Source organism: Euprymna scolopes, chromosome 26 (genome assembly GCF_053919585.1).
Source record: "Euprymna scolopes isolate OS-2025 chromosome 26, ASM5391958v1, whole genome shotgun sequence".
Taxonomy (NCBI): domain Eukaryota; kingdom Metazoa; phylum Mollusca; class Cephalopoda; order Sepiida; family Sepiolidae; genus Euprymna; species Euprymna scolopes.
In genome coordinates, this window is record NC_136507.1 from 14,877,510 (window position 1) to 14,904,803 (window position 27,294).

Below are 27,294 nucleotides of genomic sequence, written 5' to 3' on the forward strand. Positions count from 1 at the left end.
CAGACTTTGTGGGCACCGTGTAGATTATGCAGCCAGACTTTGTGGGCACCGTGTAGATTATGTAGTCAGACTTTGTGGGCACCGTGTAGATTATGTAGTCAGACTTTGTGGGCACCGTGTAGATTATGTAGTCAGACTTTGTGGGCACCGTGTAGATTATGTAGCCAGACTTTGTGGGCACCGTGTAGATTATGCAGCCAGACTTTGTGGGCACCGTGTAGATTATGCAGCCAGACTTTGTGGGCACCGTGTAGATTATGCAGCCAGACTTTGTGGGCACCGTGTAGATTATGCAGTCAGACTTTGTGGGCACCGTGTAAATTATGCAGTCAGACTTTGTGGGCACCGTGTAGATCATGCAGCCAGACTTTGTGGGCACCGTGTAGATTATGCAGCCAGACTTTGTGGGCACCGTGTAAATTATGCAGTCAGACTTTGTGGGCACCGTGTAGATCATGCAGCCAGACTTGGTGGGCACCGTGTAGATTATGTAGTCAGACTTTGTGGTCACCGTGTAGATCATGCAGCCAGACTTTGTGGGAACCGTGTAAATTATGTAGTCAGACTTTGTGGTCACCGTGTAGATCATGCAGCCAGACTTTGTGGGCACCGTGTAGATTATGTAGTCAGACTTTGTGGGCACCGTGTAGATTATGCAGCCAGACTTTGTGGGCACCGTGTAGATTATGTAGTCAGACTTTGTGGGCACCGTGTAGATTATGTAGTCAGACTTTGTGGTCACCGTGTAGATCATGCAGCCAGACTTTGTGGGCACCGTGTAGATTATGTAGTCAGACTTTGTGGGCACCGTGTAGATTATGTAGTCAGACTTTGTGGGCACCGTTTAGATTATGTAGTCAGACTTTGTGGGCACCGTGTAGATTATGCAGCCAGACTTTGTGGTCACCGTGTAGATTATGTAGTCAGACTTTGTGGTCACCGTGTAGATCATGCAGCCAGACTTTGTGGGCACCGTGTAGATTATGTAGTCAGACTTTGTGGGCACCGTGTAGATTATGCAGCCAGACTTTGTGGGCACCGTGTAGATTATGTAGTCAGACTTTGTGGGCACCGTGTAGATTATGTAGTCAGACTTTGTGGTCACCGTGTAGATCATGCAGCCAGACTTTGTGGGCACCGTGTAGATTATGTAGTCAGACTTTGTGGGCACCGTGTAGATTATGTAGTCAGACTTTGTGGGCACCGTGTAGATTATGCAGCCAGACTTTGTGGGCACCGTGTAGATTATGTAGTCAGACTTTGTGGGCACCGTGTAGATTATGTAGTCAGACTTTGTGGGCACCGTGTAGATTATGTAGTCAGACTTTGTGGGCACCGTGTAGATTATGTAGTCAGACTTTGTGGGCACCGTGTAGATTATGTAGCCAGACTTTGTGGGCACCGTGTAGATTATGCAGCCAGACTTTGTGGGCACCGTGTAGATTATGTAGTCAGACTTTTTGGGCACCGTGTAGATTATGTAGCCAGACTTTGTGGGCACCGTGTAGATTATGCAGCCAGACTTTGTGGGCACCGTGTAGATTATGCAGCCAGACTTTGTGGGCACCGTGTAGATTATGCAGCCAGACTTTGTGGGCACCGTGTAGATTATGCAGCCAGACTTTGTGGGCACCGTGTAAATTATGCAGTCAGACTTTGTGGGCACCGTGTAGATCATGCAGCCAGACTTTGTGGGCACCGTGTAGATTATGTAGTCAGACTTTGTGGTCACCGTGTAGATCATGCAGCCAGACTTTGTGGGCACCGTGTAAATTATGTAGTCAGACTCTGTGGTCACCGTGTAGATCATGCAGCCAGACTTTGTGGGCACCGTGTAGATTATGTAGTCAGACTTTGTGGGCACCGTGTAGATTATGCAGCCAGACTTTGTGGGCACCGTGTAGATTATGTAGTCAGACTTTGTGGGCACCGTGTAGATTATGTAGTCAGACTTTGTGGGCACCGTGTAGATTATGTAGTCAGACTTTGTGGGCACCGTGTAGATTATGTAGTCAGACTTTGTGGGGACCGTGTAGATTATGTAGCCAGACTTTGTGGGCACCGTGTAGATCATGCAGCCAGACTTTGTGGGCACCGTGTAGATTATGTAGTCAGACTTTGTGGGCGCCGTGTAAATTATGCAGTCAGACTTTGTGGGCACCGTGTAGATTATGTAGTCAGACTTTGTGGTCACCGTGTAGATCATGCAGCCAGACTTTGTGGGCACCGTGTAGATTATGTAGTCAGACTTTGTGGTCACCGTGTAGATCATGCAGCCAGACTTTGTGGGCACCGTGTAAATTATGTAGTCAGACTTTGTGGTCACCGTGTAGATTATGCAGCCAGACTTTGTGGGCACCGTGTAGATTATGTAGTCAGACTTTGTGGGCACCGTGTAGATTATGTAGTCAGACTTTGTGGGCACCGTGTAGATTATGTAGTCAGACTTTGTGGGCACCGTGTAGATTATGTAGCCAGACTTTGTGGTCACCGTGTAGATCATGCAGCCAGACTTTGTGGGCACTGTGTAGATTATGTAGTCAGACTTTGTGGGCACCGTGTAGATTATGCAGCCAGACTTTGTGGGCACCGTGTAGATTATGTAGCCAGACTTTGTGGGCACCGTGTAGATTATGTAGTCAGACTTTGTGGGCACCGTGTAGATTATGTAGTCAGACTTTGTGGGCACCGTGTAGATTATGTAGTCAGACTTTGTGGGCACCGTGTAGATTATGTAGCCAGACTTTGTGGTCACCGTGTAGATCATGCAGCCAGACTTTGTGGGCACCGTGTAGATTATGTAGTCAGACTTTGTGGGCACCGTGTAGATTATGCAGCCAGACTTTGTGGGCACCGTGTAGATTATGTAGTCAGACTTTGTGGGCACCGTGTAGATTATGTAGTCAGACTTTGTGGGCGCCGTGTAAATTATGCAGTCAGACTTTGTGGGCACCGTGTAGATCATGCAGCCAGACTTTGTGGGCACCGTGTAGATTATGTAGTCAGACTTTGTGGGCACCGTGTAGATTATGCAGCCAGACTTTGTGGGCACCGTGTAGATTATGTAGTCAGACTTTGTGGGCACCGTGTAGATTATGTAGTCAGACTTTGTGGGCGCCGTGTAAATTATGCAGTCAGACTTTGTGGGCACCGTGTAGATCATGCAGCCAGACTTTGTGGGAACCGTGTAGATTATGTAGTCAGACTTTGTGGTCACCGTGTAGATTATGTAGTCAGACTTTGTGGGCGCCGTGTAAATTATGCAGTCAGACTTTGTGGGCACCGTGTAGATCATGCAGCCAGACTTTGTGGGCACCGTGTAGATTATGTAGTCAGACTTTGTGGGCACCGTGTAGATTATGCAGCCAGACTTTGTGGGCACCGTGTAGATTATGTAGTCAGACTTTGTGGGCACCGTGTAGATTATGTAGTCAGACTTTGTGGACGCCGTGTAAATTATGCAGTCAGACTTTGTGGGCACCGTGTAGATCATGCAGCCAGACTTTGTGGGCACCGTGTAGATTATGTAGTCAGACTTTGTGGGCACCGTGTAGATTATGCAGCCAGACTTTGTGGGCACCGTGTAGATTATGTAGTCAGACTTTGTGGGCACCGTGTAGATTATGTAGTCAGACTTTGTGGGCGCCGTGTAAATTATGCAGTCAGACTTTGTGGGCACCGTGTAGATCATGCAGCCAGACTTTGTGGGCACCGTGTAGATTATGTAGTCAGACTTTGTGGTCACCGTGTAGATTATGTAGTCAGACTTTGTGGGCGCCGTGTAAATTATGCAGTCAGACTTTGTGGGCACCGTGTAGATCATGCAGCCAGACTTTGTGGGCACCGTGTAGATTATGTAGTCAGACTTTGTGGTCACCGTGTAGATTTTGTAGTCAGACTTTGTGGGCGCCGTGTAAATTATGCAGTCAGACTTTGTGGGCACCGTGTAGATCATGCAGCCAGACTTTGTGGGCGCCGTGTAGATTATGTAGTCAGACTTTGTGGGCACCGTGTAGATTATGCAGCCAGACTTTGTGGGCACCGTGTAGATTATGTAGTCAGACTTTGTGGGCACCGTGTAGATTATGTAGTCAGACTTTGTGGGCGCCGTGTAAATTATGCAGTCAGACTTTGTGGGCACCGTGTAGATCATGCAGCCAGACTTTGTGGGCACCGTGTAGATTATGTAGTCAGACTTTGTGGGCACCGTGTAGATTATGCAGCCAGACTTTGTGGGCACCGTGTAGATTATGTAGTCAGACTTTGTGGGCACCGTGTAGATTATGTAGTCAGACTTTGTGGGCGCCGTGTAAATTATGCAGTCAGACTTTGTGGGCACCGTGTAGATCATGCAGCCAGACTTTGTGGGCACCGTGTAGATTATGTAGTCAGACTTTGTGGGCACCGTGTAGATTATGCAGCCAGACTTTGTGGGCACCGTGTAGATTATGTAGTCAGACTTTGTGGTCACCGTGTAGATTATGTAGTCAGACTTTGTGGGCGCCGTGTAAATTATGCAGTCAGACTTTGGGGGCACCGTGTAGATCATGCAGCCAGACTTTGTGGGCACCGTGTAGATTATGTAGTCAGACTTTGTGGGCACCGTGTAGATTATGCAGCCAGACTTTGTGGGCACCGTGTAGATTATGTAGTCAGACTTTGTGGGCACCGTGTAGATTATGTAATCAGACTTTGTGGGCGCCGTGTAAATTATGCAGCCAGACTTTGTGGGTACCGTGTAGATCATGCAGCCAGACTTTGTGGGCACCGTGTAGATTATGCAGCCAGACTTTGTGGGCACCGTGTAGATTATGCAGCCAGACTTTGTGGGCACCGTGTAGATTATGTAGTCAGACTTTGTGGGCACCGTGTAGATTATGCAGCCAGACTTTGTGGGCACCGTGTAGATTATGCAGCCACACTTTGTGGGCGCCGTATAGATTATGCAGCCAGACTTTGTGGGCACCGTGTAGATTATGCAGCCAGACTCTGTGGGCGCCGTGTAGATTATGTAGTCAGACTTTGTGGGCGCCGTATAGATTATGCAGCCAGACTTTGTGGGCACCGTGTAGATTATGCAGCCAGACTTTGTGGGCACCGTGTAGATTATATAGCCAGACTTTGTGAGCGCCGTATAGATTATGCAGCCAGACTTTGTGGGCACCGTGTAGATCATACAGCCAGACTTTGTGGGCACCGTGTAGATTATGTAGCCAGACTTTGTAGGCACCGTGTAGATTATGCAGCCAGACTTTGTGGGCACCGTGTAGATTATGTAGCCAGACTTTGTGAGCGCCGTATAGATTATGCAGCCAGACTTTGTGAGCGCCGTATAGATTATGCAGCCTGACTTTGTGGGCACCGTGTAGATCATGCAGCCAGACTTTGTGGGCACCGTGTAGATTATGCAGCCAGACTTTGTGGGCACCGTGTAGATTATGTAGCCAGACTTTGTGAGCGCCGTATAGATTATGCAGCCAGACTTTGTGGGCACCGTGTAGATCATGCAGCCAGACTTTCTGGGCACCGTGTAGATTATGCAGCCAGACTTTGTGGGCACCGTGTAGATTATGTAGCCAGACTTTGTGAGCGCCGTATAGATTATGCAGCTAGACTTTGTGGGCACCGTGTAGATCATGCAGCCAGACTTTGTGGGCACCGTATAGACTATGCAGCCAGACTTTGTGGACACCGTGTAGATTATGTAGTCAGACTTTGTGGGCGCCGTGTAGATTATGTAGTCAGACTTTGTGGACACCCTGTTTATATATATATATATATATATATATATATATGTGTGTGTGTGTGTGTGTGTGTGTGTGTGTGTGTGTGTGTGTGTGTGTGTGTGTGTGTACATGTTTTCTTTAATTTTAGGTAAACAAATTACATGGTCATGACAATACCAATGCTATGTAAACATGTCACTATCTACTTGCAAATTTCGGTTACTCAATGAAGGCTATTATTTGCCCGAGACAGTTATTATTTGTTATTGTCATCTTTTTTTTTGTTTACCTGAAATTAAGTAAAAGCATATGTTGCCCGTTTTTATCGAGCACTATCAATAACTTCGTTAAATCCATTGGTTTTTACTTTTAGATACGTTTTACCTGAAATTATATATATATATCCACAGTAAAACAACGTCGCGCTACACAAGAGCCATGACAGCCAACAAACCGGAAGTGTATAACGATGTCATCGAACATGCTAACCTAGCGAGCAATTAAGAATATAATTTTCAGAATGTGAGGGGTAATACAATTGTATTCCAGAGTATGGAAATAATTATATCATCTCTCACATTTTGAAAATTATATATATATATATATATATATATATATATATATATATATATATATATATATATATATATATATAGTCTAAAGAAGTTAGGAGTAAAAAAAATGTAAAAATAAAAATAAAAAATCCAGTTCAAACTCAAAAAAAAAAGGAAACTAAATTTAATCTATCGCAGACTTCGTACCTACATAATCCGACTTCTACAAAGTTTATGATTACAAAAGAGAATTCAATTATATAAAGATTAAAAGAGCCTTCACTTTTTTTACACAGGAACCACCACTTATCAAGGCCCGGAGGCCACTCGAGGATAAGAATTAATGGGTATACATTAGTTTATGTGATTATAGCGTAATAAACATAAGTAGTGGGAATTTTGTAAATTGGATTACTTAGGAGAACAGTTCATAAAGAACTTGTTTATGTTGGACGAAGACAAGCAGATTGTAGTCAGCTGGAAAGCAGGCAATCGGAAGAGAGTTCGACATGCGTGCAGTTCTAAAAAAGAAACCTAGTTCGTGGGATCTACATTAAGGTTTAGGCACAGACAGGGAGTGTGGAAAATTATTGATAGTGGTTTCGGTCGGACGAGTGTTTTCCGTGAAAGTTTAGCGAGGGGGGGGGCAATAGATTGAAGCTCAGAAGAGCATCGTCATGAAAATAACGATAAAGCAGAGACAGGCTCGCAACGTCTCTTCTGTGGGAAAGAGGTTGCAGGGATATCCTAGCATTAAGAAAAACAAACCTACACTCCCTAATCCCCTCTAACTACTTTAACATGACAGAATACCTCTCTCTCTCTCTCTCTCTCTCTCTCTCTCTCTCTCTCTCTCTATGCCGTAAAGACTCGGATAGATATATGCACGAGCTTGGGGTCTATATTCGAAGCACCCTCTCCATAACTAGAGAGCAACGCCAGGAATCGGATCACCAGACCTTTATGTGTTTTCAACCACCCTTTCATCGCTGCGTTAGTTATTATATTTTCTCTACCGTTTTCTCTCAAGTCAGGACTATACCTCACTCGATCATGTCCCTGATAGTGTAGATGCAGCACTATTCCTAGATAGTAACGCCCAAGTACATGTGTTTGGTGACTTTAATGCCCACCATAAAAATTGGCTTCGTTTCTCAGGTTGCAAAGATGCAGTTGAACGCTCTATTTATAGCTTTACTATAATCCAGTCCCTCACATAGATAGGCATGTGGCCAACACGCCATTCGGAAACACAGATAACGTAGTGGTATCAGTAGACATGGCAAGTAAATCTCCACCCCAAGGTGAGAAGCCATTGCTCAAAACGACAAGATACTACAAACGGGCAGACTGAGAAGCCACCAGAAAACATATGAGAGATGTCCCATGGACCAAGTTCTTCTCTCTTCCTGTTGAACAGTGTGCCAATGAGACAACTGAATGGTGTAAAGTGGGCATTTAAGCACATATCCCAGCACGGAAGTATTATAGCAAGCCCCACTCACCCCCATGGTTCACTACAGATTGGGCAGCTACAATTGCACAAAGACAGCATGCATTCCGCCAGTTTGTACGTCATAAGTCAAATACAAATAAGCAAAAAAAATTATAGATGGTTGAAATCATTGTAAGAGAGAAATAGCCACAACAAAGGCATGCTGAAATAACCAGGGAACCTGTCGAATCGCAGAAGATAGGATTTCTGGAAAAAATTATAATAGTGTAGTGAATAAAAGGCAATCCAACAACCAGAAGGTTGCATGCACGGCAACAGAAAAAGGCGGAATTGCTTGCTCGGCGATTTGCCTCCAACGCCACCCTAAAGCCAACAAACAACTTCCTCCCAAATATCCCTATGACGACGAAGCTACAATTGATGATCTGAAATTACCCCTTCTCATGTCCGTGATATCATAAAAACTTAGACACCTCCAAGGCGTTTGGACTTGATCTCATCCCTGCTATACTAATCAAGAAATTCTCAGCTGAGTTAGCCCCTGTACTTTGCAAACTCTTCAACAAGTGCCTTGCTGAATCTTGCTTTCCTAATAGCTGGAATCTGGCCTCTGTAGTACCAGTGTACAAGAATTCTGGCGAAAGAACCGACCCTCTTAATTATCGCTCTTCTCACCCTTCGCTAAAATCTTTGAGACGGTAATCAATCAAGCACTAATCCACCACCTTCCAAAAGCTAATCTTTTTTCTTGTAAACAGTACGGATTTAGGCAATGTGGTTCTACTGCAAATATTTTAACAGTCAACTCTAAACGCATATAAAAGGCACTGGATAAGGCGGGTGAAGTTGTAGCCCTCGATATCCCCAAGGCCTTTGTCAAAGTCTGGCATGAAGGGCTGCTAATGAAACTGGACGAATACTAAATATAACTGGATCCTTCTTAGACAATAGGAACATCCAGGTTTTCATTGATTGACGTTCATCCAAGAAGCTTAACATTAATACGGGAGTACCTCAGGGGTCGCTTCTTAGACCACTATGATTCCTGATATTCATTAATGACCTCCATATTAATATCGTGTCGGAGATGGGTATATTTGCTGATGATATAACCTTTATAGCATGACTGAGGGAAGAACGGATGTACACAAATACAAAACAATTGTTGAATCCTTAGAAAATGACTCCCAGACCGTAGTGGAAGGGAGACGTAAATAGATGGTAACATTTAATGCTACTAAAACTAAGCTGCTCTCCTTTAACAATTACAAGAAGCCTCTCCAACCACCGATATCCATGACAAATAACACTCTACCTGAGAATTCTTCCTTCAAACTCCTCGGCCTAACATTCACAGGCAATATGAGCTGGAACAAATACATTGAGGACATTGCGAAGGCTGCTGCAAAGAAGGTGGCCTCCCTCTATCATGCCAGAAAACTACTTACACCTTAGAGTGTCCTATATCTCTACAAGGTCACTATTCGCTCATGCATAGAGTATTGTTTTCACACCTGGGCTGGTGCAGCTACCATTCGTCTCTCCCTCTTAGATAAGGTTAAAAAAAAGGCCTCCACTCTAATAGGCCCCACTTTTTCAACTCGGCTCCAACCATTGTCCAATCGTCGCAATGTAGCACCCCTGTGCCTATTTTACAATTATTTTAATGGAATGTGTTCTGATGAACTTGTTGTACTGCTGCCCCTCCCTTGACGTATATATTCCCGACAAACTCGCTAAGCAACAAAATCACACCCCTTTACTGTTGAGGTCCCTAAATATTAGAAAGTTTTCTACTCTGATAGTTTCTTCTCTAGAACGGTTAGACTTTAGAATTCCTTCCTTGCTACGTGCGTCCTTAACTGTACTGATACGCAGAAGTTGAAATGCAACGTAAACCAAAATCTTAATTTTTCTTGGGCATTGCCCCAATTAGTAACCCCTTACGTCCAAGTGGCAAGAATATTCCTTGTTTGGGGTGAAGGTGAGTAATCAAATTCATTCTTAAATAAGAGAACAATGAATGTTGCCCTTAGTAATTATACGTCACAACAGTATGATATATATGTGGGTGTGCCACAGGGGCCGATCTTGGGAGCTTTATTATTCCTGATATTAATAAATGATCTACCCGATAAAATTGTCTTTGAGATGGGTATATTTGCTCATGGCACTACGCTGTATGACAGACTCGAAAGAAGAAGGAATGAACACACATCTGTGGAAATAGTTAAAAACTTAGAGGAAGAACTCCAGTCTGTAGTGGAATGAACTCGTAAATTGATGGTAATATTCGATGATGCCAAGATTAAGCTTCTATACTTTATATAAATTACAAGAAACCTTCTCAACCACTGATTGCCATGGCTAATGATGCACTGCCTGAAAGTACTTCGTTTAAACTCCTCGGCTTAACATTAATAGGCAGCAGGAATTGGACCAAATACATTGAAGCAATTACCAAGGCTCATGTTACGAAGATGTGCTTTCTCTACCTTGCTAGAAGATGACTCACACCTGAGTGTATCCTAACCCCTACAAAGCCACTGTTTGTCCATGCATGGAGTATTGTTGTCATATCTGGGCTAAGAGCATTTACCACTAATCTCTTGCTCTAAGACAGAGTTAAAAAAAAAATACACCAACCTAACAGGTCCCACACTAGCAACCAAACCGCAACCTCCGTCCCATTGACGAAATATAGCATCTGTTTTACAAGTATTTTAATAGAATTTGCTCTGGACGAACTCAACACACTTGTACTTCCTCGCTCGTAAATACCACCGACTAACCGTACAAGCAGCAAAATCTCACCTCTTCACTGTAGAGATCCCTAGAAAATCTTCTACTCAAATAATTTCTTCCCTCTAACTCCAAGACTTTGGAATACCCTCCTGGATTCCTGCTTTCCTAACTGTACTGCCATGCAGAAGTTCAAGTGTAATGTTAACAGACATCTCGCTGATCAACTCCCTACATTATCCATACAAAGTTGGTTCCGGCGTTAATGAGAAACTGAGCTTTCTTGGAGGTGATATAATAGTAAAACAAAAAAGAAAAATCAAATTAAATGGCATCTCAAGCTGACAGGCCATGTTTAAACTAAATAAGTTTATTTTTAAAATAATGCTGTGTTATTAATTTTTCAAATTCTTTTTAAAAAATTAAACGAAACAATGTTTTGAAAAATATTCCATATGTGTCTTCATTCATATGCTTTCTATTCTATCCTTTTTTCATGTTCTTTTTTTCATTTTTCAAATTATTCAAAAAATATTATACGAAACAATGTTTTGAAAAAAATTCCCACATTTTTTTTCACTTATATGCTTTCTATTCTATCCTTTTTTTTTTCATTTTCTTTTTTTCATTTTTCAAATTATTTAAAAATATTATACGAAACAATGTTTTGAAAAAACATTCCCATATCTGTTTTCATTTATATGCGTTCTATTCTATCCTTTTTTCATTTTCCTTTTTTTCATTTTTAAAATTATTCAAAAACTATTATACGAAACAGTGTTTTGAAAAAAAATTCCACATCTGTTTTCATTTATATGCTTTCTATTCTATCCTTTTTTTTCATTTTTTTTTTCATTTTATTTTTCATTTTTCTCACCTCTGCTCTATCCTATCTTTCATTTGTATTTATTATTCATCGTTTTTTTTTTTTGCTTTCTTTCTATCTTTAGATATTATCATTGCCTTTTCTCTAATTCCTTCTTTAATTAATGTTTGATGTTTTTAATTTTTTATTTTCGTTGTTTTTTTTACTTTTATTTGTTATTTTCCATCATTAATCCTTTATATTTTATTTTATTTACTTAATTTGTTTATTTTTAATTCGGCAAATGTACGTTATAGTTAACAACAAAAAGAAATAATGTTTTTGTTGCAATTGAGACGACTTTTCTATATTTCTATCAAGCCGGCCGGCATTGCTTGGTCGTAAAATACGCTTAAATATGATATTTTTTATTAATGCAGATTTTGTATCTATTATTATATTATATTGGACCCAATATATAGTAATGGTTTAAAAAGTTTTTTTTTTTTATATGACTCGTGCGCCACTACTGAGAATCGAAACCAAAACGTTTAGTTTATGATTTATTTGTTCATTTGACGTTGATGTCTGAACTATAAGGACATGTTTGCTGCAGGGCTAAAAATTAAAACATAAACTACTAGCTACTACGTTACGCATGCATATTCGTAATGCTGTCGTTCGACCTTCACCTGGCACTTTTTATTTCTTTAATTTTCACACCTGTGTTCCGATATTCCCCGGGTAAAATCCAAATACAAAGATTCGCATGGATTCGAATACCTTATATAAAGTTTCATGTCTGTAGAGCAAAAACTGTCCGAGGAGTTTGTTAGGCAATTTTTTTAACACACACACACACACACACACACACATATACATATATATATATATATATATATATATATATATATATATAGGCATACATAAATATGTATAGAAAAAGGTTTGTGTTTAATATAAGATCTTAACACAAATATTAAACAAGTATAAATCATGTAGAATATCTGCATGAATATAAGTACACGTAATATGATATATAAATATGGTCATCCCATAAGAAAACAGAAAAAAAACTAATGGGGAATTAATTTAAATGAATGTTTAAAAGAAAATTAGCTAGATCTTTTGCAGACGAATGCAATTCCACGACCCATATATAACAAAGTTGGATTTTCTTTTAAAATAAATAGAAAAAAATGTTTTTAACATAAATATCGATACAAAAAATATAAAAGTATAGATTAAATTAATGAGTAATAATTGTACGTTTTCAGTCATAATTGCAAATGTTTCCATACTAGTAGCTTTCCGAGCGAGACTTCATTATTAAAAAACAAAACGCTACTTAAATTCAATAACATGGTACAGCAATAATAAATAAAAATTGGCTTGCCAGAATAATGTTTTATATGACAACTTAAATGCTATTTAGACCCAACTTCTAAAATTTCACAAGATTATCTCATACGTAAAGCATTGCTATCTATTTGTTTATCTCTTCCTCCAGGAATGCAATTGAAAGCGAAGCTCTGTACAAAGATCAAACGCAAGTAAAACTTGGCGATTGTACAGTATAGTTAACAAGATACAAAAGGGCGAAAAAAAAAAGTAGACAAGAAATAATTTTTACCAAATGCAAGTAAATTACTTTTATACTTACCTGCATAATTTTCATTGTTAGGTGTATTTATTGTCGTCACATTCACTTAGCCAAGCACGCGTGATTTCCATCATAGTTGCCAATTTTGGAAAAAAAATTTCGCGAATTTTGCGTCTCAAATTTCATAAAAATAAAAACTTACCCTTATCTGATTGGCAAAAACCCTAGAATTATGCTTTAAATTTCTACAATCATTTTAAAACTTTATTTTAAGCGATAAGTTTGCGATCAGTATTTCCAAAAATTGTTGGCCATAATGGAAAGCTCGCGTGCTTGATTAACTAATATTGATAATAACAATTTCATAGACAATTAAATTTGGCAATCAGTGGACAACATTGAAAATTATAAAAGCAAAAAGTATTTTTCCTGCATTTGGTAACAGTTACTTGGTGTTGTTTATCTCTTTTTGCTTGCTATAATGTACACATATATATATATATATATATATATATATATATATATACGGCATAATTCACGTTAACACACTGAGCCCCGTTAGATCACCAAAGTTAAGCAACGTTGAGGCTAGTCAGTACAAAAATGGGTGACCATTTGTGAATTCCAGGTGCTGTATGTGGTCCCCGTTTATCTCAGCATTGTTTACAGTCATCTTCCACTTCTCTTTGCTACTGGACTCAAACATTTGCCGATTTAGGAGATGTGTGACTGATAATTGCGCAACTCTTGCCTCATAATTACATGCGCAATTACCCTTGCAGGGGGTATCCATTGTCTTTCGAGACTGAACGGAGGCATCGATCATCGAATGTAGATATTCTTTTCATTGATTTCTCTCTTAATGTTTTTTTTTCTTTATCGATTTGTTATGTATTCGTTGTGTCTTTTTATCGATGTGTCATGTATTCGTTCTGTCTTTTTTATCGATTAATAATGTATTGGTTGTGTCTTTTTTATCGATTTGAAATATTCTTTGTGTCTTTTTTTCTTTATCGATTTGTTATATATTCGTTGTGTCTTTTTTATCGATTTGTTCTGCATTCGCTGGGTCTTCTTTCTTTATCTATTTGTTACGTAATCATTGTATCTTTTTTCTTTATCGATTTGTTATGTATTCGTGTTTTTTCTTTTTCGATTTGTTACGTATTCGTTGTGTGTGTTTTTCTTTATAGATTTGTTAGGGATTCATTGTGTTTTTTTCTTTGTCGATTTGTTACGTATTCAATGTGCCTTTTTTATCGATATGTTACGTATTCGTTGTATCTTTTTTCTTTATCGATTTGTTACGTATTCGTTGTTTCTTTTCTTTATGAGGTTGTTACGTATTCCTTGTGACTTTTTCTTCATCTATTTGTTACGTATTCCTTGTGTCTTTCTTTATTGATATGTTACGGATTCGTTGTGTCTTTTTTCTTTATTGACTTTTTACGTAATAGTTGTGTCTTTTTTGTTTTTCGATTGCTTACGAATTCATTGTGTCTTTTTTCCTTCTCGATTTGTAACGCATTCCTTGTGTCTTTCTTTATCGATTTTTACGTATTCCTCGTGTCTTTTTTCTCTATAGATTTGTTACATATTCGTTGTGTGTTTCTTTATCGATTTGCTACGCATTCTTTGTGTCTTTTTTCTGTATCGATTTGTTACGTATTCTTTGTGTCTTTTCCGTGATCGATTTGTTACCTATTACTTATGTACTTTTCTTGGTTGATTTGTTACGTATTCGTAGTGTCTTTTTTCTTATCGATATGTTACGTATTCGTTGTGTCTTTTTTCTTTGTCAATTAGTCGCGTATTCGTTGTGTCTTTTTCTTTATCGATTTGTTATATATTCCTTGTGTCTTTTTTTCTTTATCGATTTGTTACGTATTCGTTGTGTCTTTTTTCTTTATGGGGTTGATTACCTATTCCTTGTGTCTTTTTTATCGATATGTTACGTATTCGTTTTGTCTTTTTCCTTTATCGATTTGTTACGTAATCGTTGTGTATGTTACGTATTCTTTGTGTCTTTTTTATCGATATGTTACATATTCCTTGTAACTTTTTCTTTACCAATTTGTTACGTATTCTTTGTGTCTTTCTTTATCGATATGTTACGGATTCGTTGTGTCTTTTTTCTTAATCGATTTGTTACCTATTACTTGTGTATTTTTTCTGTGTTGATTTGTTACGTGTTTTCTTTACCGATTTGTAACTTATTCCTTGTGTCTTTTTTCTTTATCGATTTGTTACGTATTCTTTGTGCCTTTCTTTATCGATATGTTACGGATTCGTTGTGTTTTTTTTATTTATTGATTTGTTATGTAATCGTTGTGTATTTTTCATCGATTTATTACGTATTTGTTGTGTCTTTTTCATCGATTTGTTACGCATTTGTTGTGTCTTTTTTATTGATTTTTACGTAATAGTTGTGTCTTTCCGTCTATCTTTTTTCTTTATCGGTTTGGTACGTGTATCTTTTTTCTTTATTGATTTGTTATGCATTCTTTGTGTCTTTTTTTCATTATCGATTTCTTATGTTTCCTCGTGTCTTTTTTATTTATCGATTTGTTACGTAATCCGTGTCTGTTTTTCTTTATCGATTTTTTATGTATTCTTTGTGTCTTTTTTCTTTGACGATTTGTTACGTATTCCTTGTGCCTTTTTTCTTTATTGATTTGTTACGTATTTCTTGTGTCTTTTTTCTTTATTGATTTGTTACGTATTTCTTGTGTCTTTTTTCTTTATTGATTTGTTACGTATTTCTTGTGTCTTTTTTCTTTATTGATTTGTTACGTATTCCTTGTGCCTTTTTTCTTTATTGATTTGTTACGTATTTCTTGTGTCTTTTTTCTTTATTGATTTGTTACGTATTTCTTGTGTCTTTTTTCTTTATCAATGTGTTACCTACTCCTTATGCCTTTCTTTCTTTATCGATTTGTTAAGTATTCCTTGTGTTTTTTCCTTTTTTCTTTCTGTTTATTGATTTATCTTTTGATCCGTCACGTTCTTTGCTCGTTTTTGTTTACCTTGCTTATAACTCATTCGATTTCCAATAATTTTATTTTTTCCTCCTTTTCATTTTCTGTCTTTTTATCATCTCATTCTTTACTTCATTATTTCTCCCTCTTTTATTTATTTGATAATTTCTAACATTCATTCTTTATTTAATTATTTCCACAAATCCTTTATCTTCCGTTACTGCAATAGCTTTTCTTTTCCGAAAGAACATTATTGTTCAATACAAAATATATCTCTTTTAGACACGCACACAATAAATTAGCATATGCTGAGATACTCACACGCACACACACACGCATACATAAATACATACATACATACATATATATATACATAGAAACTTATGTTCACATAAACAAGACACAGCCACAACCAACAAACACACCTAACACATACATATGTACACATATGCTACAAAAACACATATACCAGACTTTATTAACACGCGTGCACCCGCAATTGGAATGGCATTCTTGTTCATATGATGGCCCTGTTCTCTAACCCCAAGTGCTATAGCTAGACCCCCTTTTCTCCTGCAGTCCCACTACCATACCCCGTTACCATACCCCGTTACCAGATCTCGAACTACTAACGGTCATTTTCGTTGGTTTCAAGGTAGCAGAACGCGAGTGGTACCGGTTCAGGGAGGCTTGGCTTCTCTTCGGCGCGCAACTATCAAGGGAAATCAGAGAAATGAATCCGACTCTGAGAGAAAAGAACGCTCAACAATCAACATGATTGAGAAAATGTAGAGATCCAACGCCAATGCTTCACAAACAAGAGAGAGAGAGAGAGAGAGAGAGAGAGAGAGAGAGAGAGAGAGAGAGGAGGAGAGATATAGATACATAGAGAAGGAGAAAATAAAAGGGAGGAGGAATGAGAGAGGGGAAGAATGCGTAATGTATGAAAGAGGGGACGAGAAAGAAAGAGGATGGAAGAGAGAGAGAGAGAGAGAGATAGACGGGGGATGGACAAGAGAGAAAGGGGTCAGGGGTTTTGATGGCATTGTGGGTTGACTGGTAGGCAAGTGTAGTAAGGGGTTTTCGGCTACGATTGGTGAAGAGTATGGTAGAAAGGTCATCAATGAGTGGGTTGGGGTGGGGGATAGAGTTTAGAGCCTGGTCCTCGAAATGAACGGGATTTTTATGTGTGTATGATAGGGCCAGAGGAAAATCAGGGCATTGGTAGGGATGAGGAGGAAAGGCGGGGGTAGAGTGGGAAGTGGATTCCTATAGTGTGAGGAAAGACATGATGATGATGATGATGATGATGATGATGATGATGATGATGATGATGATGATGATGATTTTTGTTACCGCCGATTCTGATAGTCAAGACAAGAATGGTTGTTTCTCTCAGCAGTATTAATATCAAACGACAGTGTATACCGTAGACAGGTTGCATGTTTTATCCACTTAAAAAGCTAATATCGATATTGCCTTTGCTATTTTTATCGAAGACAATATCGACGAAATTATGAAACTAAGCACGAGAAAAAAGAAGTTTGCATGATCATGTTTAGTTTGACTTTCAAAAAAAAAAATAAATAAATAAATAAATAAAAGGTGGTCCAGATAAGAATTCCGCATAAATTCTCGACGTAAAGATTCCCGAGTTCGACAAGACGCACCTGAGAAATGTCGGATTTTACGTCGGTTAAAATGTTTGTGAAAATAGCGTATAAGATGAGAATAGTAGTCCGAATTATCCAAATAATACAAGGATAAACATTATTAAAGTTTTTATTAAAGTAAAATCATGTCTTTTAAGAATAATACATTAATTGTGAAGAAGGCAGAATTAAATTTTATTGGAAAAATTGGTAGGATGAAAACACACACACACACACACACACACACACACACACATATATATATATATATATATATATATATATATATATATATATATATATATATATATATATATATAATTCTGTGGAAATAGTCTTTATTCACATATATTTCCCTTTTTACATATACTAATCCTTTTTAAGAAGCTCTATGTAATTACAAAGCAATATGAATGACAAAAGACTATATTCCAAATTTAATGATGTTGACCATCTTAAAATTTATTCCTTTAATTCAGTCAACATTTACATTTCTCGACAATATCTGTTTCGTAGCACAAAAACATTCACTTAATTATTATATCAATCAATAAAACTATTTTGTCCTTAACTCATCAGAAGAAATAGCAACTAACAATCTACCAAAAGGAAATAAAATGCGCCTGGGCATGATTAAAAAATCCGAAGATTGGAAGAGAAGTTGCAATTACCTTATTATTTGCTTACATTATGCCATATATATATATATATATATATATATATATATATATATATATATATATATATATATATATATATATAGGGAGAGAGAGAGAGAGATGTTTTTATTTGTTTTTGTTAGCGATACTCTTTGAACGAATTCAATTATTTATACGAAAGTGCATTTTTACCTAAATGCTAGTTGGGAATAATTTTCCCTTTGACCACTTTGGTACCTGCAAAATTGAGAGCGGTATATATATATTATTTTTTAAAATAATATATATATCAAAGTGATGAGAATACACGGGGAAAAAGGAGGCAGGAAGAGGAAGGAGAAAAAGGAGGTATAGCCAATGAGAAGGTTCCACGTCAGTCTTAAATACATATACATATAAGTACGAGCATACACACATCCACACAATACATATAAGAGAAAAATTAAAAATTAAACAGTAAATAAACATGAAGAAACGCGTCTTTAACTGTCCGATATTTTGAATTCCAACGATAGTATTTGTTGCAAGAGCGAACAAGAATTCAAAGAATATAAGACGTTATGAGGAGAGACGCTGTGAATTAATTTGTAAATAAACGGCTATTTTTTCATTCGAAAAAAAAACAAAAAGGCCGTTTCTAAATTAAACTGTTTTAAGACAGAAACGAAACGCTCCTTTTTATTTATAGATATTTAAAAAAAGTTTATTTATAGATATTTAAACTTTTTATTTATATATATTTAAACTTTTTTATTTATATATATTCAAAACTTTTTTATATATATATATTTAAACTTTTTTATTTATATATATTCAAACTTTTTTATTTATATATATTCACACTTTTTTATTTATGGATATTTAAATTTTTTTATTTATAGATATTTAATTTTTTTATTTATAGATATTTAAACTTTTTATTTATATACATTCAAAACTTTTTTATTTATATATATTTAAACTTTTTTATTTATATATATTAAAACATTTTTATTTATATATATTTAAACTGTTTTATTTATAGATATTTGAACTTTTTTATTTATATATATTAAAATTTTGTACGTATATATATTTAAACTTTTTTATTTATATATATTCAAACCTTTTTATTTATATATATTTAAACTTTTTTATTTATATATATTAAAACATTTTTATTTATATATAGTTAAACTTTTATATTTATATATATTTAAACTTTTCATTTATATATTTAAACTTTTTTATTTATATATATTTAAACTTTTTTATTTATATATATTTAAACTTTTTTATTTATAGATATTAAATCTTTTTTATTTATATATATTAAAATTTTGTATGCATATATATATTTAAACTTTTTTATTTATATATATTTAAACTTTTTTATTTATATATATTTAAACGTTTTTATTCATAGATATTAAAACTTTTTTATTTATATATATTAAAATTTGTATGTATATATATTTACACTTTTTTATTTATATATATTCAAACTTTGTTATTTATATATATTTAAACATGTTTATTTATATATATTTAAACTTTTTTATTTATAGATATTAAAACTTTTTTATTTATATATATTTAAACTCTTTTATTTATAGATATTTAAACATTTTATTTATATATATGAAATGTTGTATGCATATATATATTAAAACTTATTTATTTATATATATTTAAACTTTTTTATTTATATATATTTAAACTTTTTATTCATAGATATTAAAACTTTTTATTTATATATATTAAAATTTTGTATGTATATATATATTCAAACTTTTTTCTTTATATATTTAAACTTTTTTATTTATATATATTTAAACTTTTTTATTTATATATAGTTAAACATTTTTATTTATATATATTTACACTTTTTTATTTATATATATTAACACATTTTTATTTATATATATTTAAACTTATTTATGTATATATATATTTAAACTTTTTTATGTATATGTATTTAAACCTGTTTATTTATATATATTTAAACTTTTTTATTTATATATATTTATACTTTTTTATTTATAGATATTTAAACTTTTTTATTTATATATATTTAAACTTTTTTATTTATATATATTTTAAAAAACATTTATTTATATATATTTAAACTTTTTTTATTTATATACATGCAAACTTTTTATGTATATATTTAAACTTTCATATTTATCTATATGCTAAACTTTTTAACATGTTAAAAACGAGTAAAAGTTATAGGCTGCTTAATTAGAATGAATGTTTTATGCCAAATCGATGAAGTATGGTTCAATTTTTGCGCATTTATGTATTAAACATTAATCTTATCAAATCCTGTTAATCCATAAATGTGCATAAAACGGATACCATAATACCTGGTTCGCTGCACGCTATGATACCGAGGGGCTATCAAAATTTTCAGCCATATCGGCCAGTAGTTTCCGAGAAAACTTCTAGAACAATGTGGTATTGTGGTGACAATCCTTATCAACCCCTATTTGTGCATCGAACGAATACACATTTCTTAGTTCACTGCACATCATCATAACAAAGGCCCATGAAGAATTTCAACCAGATCGATTCAGTAATTTCCGAGAAAACGTTAAATGTACAAACAGACAAACAGACAGACAAATATATATATATATATATATATATATATATATATATATATATATATATATATATATGTATATACATAAATATATAGCAGTAATTATTTTTTCCTGCAGTGATGGTTGCTGTAGGTATAAAAGTATTAATATTTACAATAGAACACCGGGATACGGCATTAAGGATTAGTAACAAAATACAGTACAGTATATAATACAAATGCATATAATCAAATAACATTATAAATAATACCGTAAAACGGGACAAATGCCGTAACCAGGGGCCAGCAAAACATTGTATTCCACATCGTAACCTATTACTAATTTTTAATGCTGTATCCCGGGTGGTACTATATATATATATATATATATATATTAGATATGCACCACCACTTATCAAGGCCCAGGGGCTACTCGAGGATAAGGGTTAAAGAGTGTACAGTAGTCAATTGAACAATATAGTAATTGTCAGTAATGGAAATGCAGTAAATTTATTAACTTAAAGGGAACGGCTCATCAAGAACTTGTTTACGTTAGACTTGAAGACAACCATATTGTAGTCAGCTGGAAAGTAGGAAAATGGAAGACAGGCGTGCAGTTCTAAGAAATAAGTTTTGTTCATGGAATCTATGTTTAGGTTTGGGCACAGATAAAGAGTTTGGGGAATTATTGATAGTGTTTTCAGCTAGACGAGTGTTTCTTGTGAAAGTTTGGTAAGGGGGTATTATAGATTGAAGCTCAGGCGAGCACTTGCCATGAAAATAACGATAAAGCAAAGACAATCTCGCTACATGTCTTCTGTGAGAAAGAGGTTGCAGGGAAGAAAAAGGACATCTCCTATGAGGCTACGAAATCTATGTTGAACTCTATCAAAGCAGGATAAGTCCTTTCTAACAGCTCGTGCCCAGATGTGGCAAGAGTACTCCATCATTGGACGAACTTGGCTCTTATATAGATAGAGAATTGCATCAGCAGTGAGATATCTACTGGATCGATAGAAGGATCCCACCATTTTCCAGCGGCTTTGGCAACAGATTTGATGTATGTGTTCCATTTCAGATCAGGAGTAAAGGTCAAGCCCAGAAACGTGTCAAAACATGAGGGCTCCCCATGACGAGAGCCATTCATTTCAGTTGATGCCAGATGGGAATCAGAGCGTTGATGATGTAAAGATAGAAACTTGGTCTTAGATGCATTAAACATAACCAGCCACTCTTTGCTCCATTGTACCACTGCTCCACCCCGGGATACGGTGGCCCTTGGATATGTTATTTTTTCAGGTTACGATGTGGAATACAATGTTTTCCAGCCCTTGGTTTCGATATTTCCCCGCCTTACGGTGTTATTTATAATGTTATTTGATTATATACATGTGTATTATATACTGTACTGTATTTTGTTACTAATTTCTAATGCCTTATCCCGAGGTTCTACTGTATATATACTGTTTATTTATTTTTTATTAGCGATTTTGTGGTATATAATTGTTTCTCTCGCCTAATCGTTTAGGGAGTTACCTATTCTTTGTTTTTAATTAACTCGCCCCTTTTATTTGGGACGTATTTTTTGTTATTATTGTTAATTTTATTTATTAAACATTTGAATATTTTATTAAAATATTTATAAAATATTTTTTTGTGCACGAAAAAAATATTTACACACACACACACACACACACACACACACACACACACACACACACACACACACACACACACATATATATATAAGATAATATTATATTATATAAATCTCACCTGTCTGTTTCAATGTATGTATGTATGTATACATCTCGCAAAACTTTCGACAGAGGCGACGTATTTTCACAAGATCGGAATCGTTTTGAAGCTCGGCCCTTGGGACGACAAATATCGAAAAATTGGCCAAAAACATTAATTCCTTCATGCTCAACTGAGCACTTTTCTATAGAGAGGGGGTCGCTTTTTTTGTCGATATTTTCGAAAACCATCGCCTCTTTTCGATTGCTTAACCTTAATTTAAACATATGTCACTTCCAGTTGGCAATGAGCGCAAGAGCTTTCGCGTCACGTTGTTTTTTTTTGTTTTTTTTTTCACTTTCTTTTCCTCCTTCGCGGTACGGGTCGCAATTTTCCTTTCTTATTTTTTTTTCTTATCCAACACTCTTACACACACTTTCACTTTCTTTTCCGGCTCCGCGTCATGGGTTCGAGCCTGCCTACCTACTACAACTATTTTTTTTTCTGCTACACACACCTACAAACACCCGGACAACGCCGAGCACCCAGGTTAATATATATATATATATATATATATATATATATATATATATATATATATATATATATATATATATATATATATATATATAGACACAATGATACACATATATGTAACTATTCCATTTAATCTTCTTTTACATTCTTGAGTTGCTCTAAATAAAGCTCTTAAGGAAATAACGACTGAGAATCAGCACGGACCACAAAAAACACGTGAAGGTGGGACGGACGGTGAGTGGGTGGTCTACCCAAAACGTATAAATCCGTTCTTCTCTGGTTCGTAATTTATCTGATTGATAGAAGGGACTTGTCTGCAAACAGATGCTTCCAGAAAAAGACAGCAAACCATTTGGGACCGGAAGCAGTCTTTTATCTTCCCAGAATTCCTTACAAGTCCGCCCCCCCCCATTGTGTACGAAAAAGTAAAACAAACGCTCAAATATTAACGTGGCTGCACTCTACACACCCGCTTCTTACTTATTTTTAAGTTCTCCTATATATATATATATATATATATATAGAGAGAGAGAGAGAGAGAGAGAGATAAAGAGAGAGAGAGAGGGAGAGAGAGAAAGAGAGAGAGAGAGAGAGGTGTAGAGTTAAAGTTGGGTTTGTGGCTGGGTTCGAATCTCCCGAGCGTTAGGAATTGTCATTCTACAATGACGATTGCGTAAGCATGCAACAATAATGTCTGTAGGTATAAAAGAATATTTATTTAATTTTTTTTTTATTTATATATATATATATATATATATATATAATAAAATAAATTTATATATATATATATATATATAATAAAAATAAATTAATTTAATTTTATATATATATATATATATATATATATATATATATATATTTATAATAAAAATAATTTTTTTGATTTTACCGTCATTGGATACTTTACCTTCCACCAGGCTATCCATTCACGTGAAATTTGAATGCCTACTAGACACTATCCTCGAGTGTCTAAGGTCTCTCTGTACAGGGGTTTGTCAGAACAACCTGGCATGAGGATACTTTTTCCATAGAAGTAAACCCTGACCAAATATTCAAAATCACGTAGTATTCGCTGCACAAATAAGATCTCCTCACTATGGCTAACCCACATTAGCTTTTACGAGGAATCGTGCACCTTCTCCAAGTGATGTTACCTCAAGTAATAGCACGAAGCTGGATACTCCACCAGACTAGATAAATTCTTGTCCTGGAATCCAGTAAGGCCAAGATGCCAAAATGAAAGATATAATAAAACGTATGAAAATGGTTAATTGGGAAGAGGAAAATTATGTTCTCAACTTCTTTAGTAACTCAGTTTTTGAGGCATAAAGAACTTAAATGGAACATATATCTATGTATCTCATATAGAGTTCAAGTGTTAGCCCCAGGTTGTTGGCCCCTTGATTTCTGAGAACTTCGACTGAAATAAAATAAAACAAAAAAAGGGAAATTACCTTTTTCTTCACCCTATTCCCTCTGCTTCACTTTTTGTTATCAAGTAAGATCTTTGACTTACTTGCAGTTTCATCAAATACTTTTGCATGCAAAATCCGATCTCGCATTTTGCTAATTCCTACCCTCTGATGAGAAGGAAAGTATTTCTTCGAAACTCCGCGGATTAAGGACTATACACTTATTTAGTGTTTCCTTTTCAAATTAAATATGTTTTTAACTCTTTTTCAAAGTGTTTTATAACATGTTTTATTAACTATTTGCTCTTATATATAAATATATATATATATATATATATATATATATGTGAGTATATATAGATGTGTGCATATCTGTGTGTGTGTGCGTGCGTATGTTTATAAGAATGTTATTAGCAATGTAGAATATCGAGGAGTTGAAGTTGGTTGTTTTTGTTTTACTGCATATCAACCCTTTTCAGGTTATTTAATGCCGAATCTAGTTATTTTGAGGAACCATTTTTAATGGAGTATATTTGTTTTTTAAGTTGGATTCTATTTAACCCGTAGTTGGGACCCTAACAGATACTACCACTTCGGTTCGATCTTCAACTTCAAGAGTAAAATCTCCACTTCTGAATTTCGCAAACCATCTTCTGCATGTTATTTCATTCACATATTCTTTTCCATTAACTGAGTGAATATTTCTAGCCGTTTCAGCTTCTGAGTTTCCTTTCTGAAACTCATAAAGCAAAATATGCATCAAATGATTCTTAGGCATTTCCAGGGTTTTAATCAAGTAAATTAAAATGTTATCGTTCTGTAAAAAAATTCAATCAGTTAAAATGCATTTAAACATGTTGCGAGTTTGTCTCTGATGTATCGTTATTTTCATGGAAAGTGTTCGACTGAGCTTCAATCTATGGTCCCCCCTCGCCAAACTTTCACAAGAAACACTCGTCTAGCTGTAAACACTATCAATAATTCCCCCCACTCTTTATCTGTGCCTAAACCTAAACATAGATTCCATGAACAAAGCTTCTTTCTTAGAACTGCACGCCTGTGGAATTGTCTTCCGTTTTCCTGCTTTCCGGCTGACTACAATATGGTTGTCTTCAAGTCTAACGTAAATAAGTTCTTGATGAGCCGTTCCATATAAGTTATCAAATTTACCAAATTTTCATTACTAATGATTACTATATAGTCCAATTTCTACTGTACACTCTTTAACCCTTATCCTTGAGTGGCCTCTTGGCCTTGATAATGTGGTGATGCCTATGTAAAAAAAAAAAGATATTTTTAAAGTTTCGTTCAATTTAAAAACAAACGTAAAAATGATAATCAATTAAATAGATTTAATTTCGGACATGTGAGATGCTAATGACCGTAACTCAATCAATGTAGATGTGGTTTGAAAAATGCTATATATAGAAATTACGCATAAAATATGATGTCTCCTTTGACAGAAGTATCCTATCATGGGTTTAATAATATTTATTGACGAGGAGAGGTGTACACACATATCGCCTTTATATTACTTTGAACACGGGGTGTTGTACCCACAGACAAACACACACACGAACTCTACTACTTATTTATAAAGCGCGATGTAACTACAGAGCTTATACAAATAAACGTTAGTAGGTTGATTGTTTTACGGCATATCAACCCTTTTCGGGTTATTTAATGCCGAATCCAGTGATTTTGAAGAAGCATTTTTTAATAGAATATATTTGTATTTTTTTTTTAAAAATCGGTTACTATTTACCCCATAGTTGGGACCCTAAGAGGCACTACCACTCCGGGTCAGAGTGGACCTGGTAGCAATGGCAATTAAAGGGTGGATCCACATTCTCCAAGGCCCGCAAGGTGGGGCCTCACATTCGGATATAGTTTTAGGTCATATCCAGGACCGAGGAGTTGAAGTGATGAACGAAAAAAAAAAAAAACAGACAAAAGAACGAAGGTATTATTAAGATTATAAATCGCTGTGAATCTCTCTTATTTTGCATTGTTCTTGGCCTTCGGGCCGGGATCAAAGTGTAGCATCTGTTCCGGCAGATACTGCTAGCAAAGACCCTATGTGGGGGCGACCCCACAGATAAGACCTTGGTCAATGTAGGGGAAACCCTTCATACCAATTGTCACTATCCAGCTCCCCTACTCCCCGGGGAGTTGGTCCCCATTTCCCCTTCACTCCTCACATTAAAAATCGGCCTCGTGCCTAATTTGCTCGGTGGGGGAGCAAATAAATACCATCTGTTCTTCAGATGCTGCACTTCTATTTCTTGTTCTCTTTCGGTGGAGGAGAAATCCTTCACGACTGAGACAATTTTTATTTTTGTACCTTTTCTCCACGTTAAAAAACGACCCTGGTGTCTAACTCTGTCCCGTGGGGAGGCATAGTAAATAGGTACTCTCTTATTTTGCAAAGTCATTTGCATAAATAAACCGGTCAACATAGACTTACTGTTTAAGGTATTTAGTTCTCTCCCACCACAAAAACCGTGACACAAGGGTCGGCAAAAATGGGATCGAGAAGTCAGCGTCCTCGATGGGGGGCACTCTGACCTACAAATAGTGCCTTGGGCTGTCCCGTCGGCATTCTCCGGCAAGGGCGCCTCAGGCGATTAGCATTAATATAACACCTGTTCAAAGAGAGAAGGCAAAGCCTGTGAGGGTGTACTGCCTAGAACTGCGCCGGACCAGCGTTACGCCGCAATGAACAAAGACCACGTCATTACAAGATTGGTCTAATCTCTGTTTATTTGTGGGCTTACCCTTTAATATAAGCAGAATTGAAAATGTCTTTAAAAATTCCGAGAATATGCGTCTAGTAACATAATATAATTATATATTTGTTTATCAGC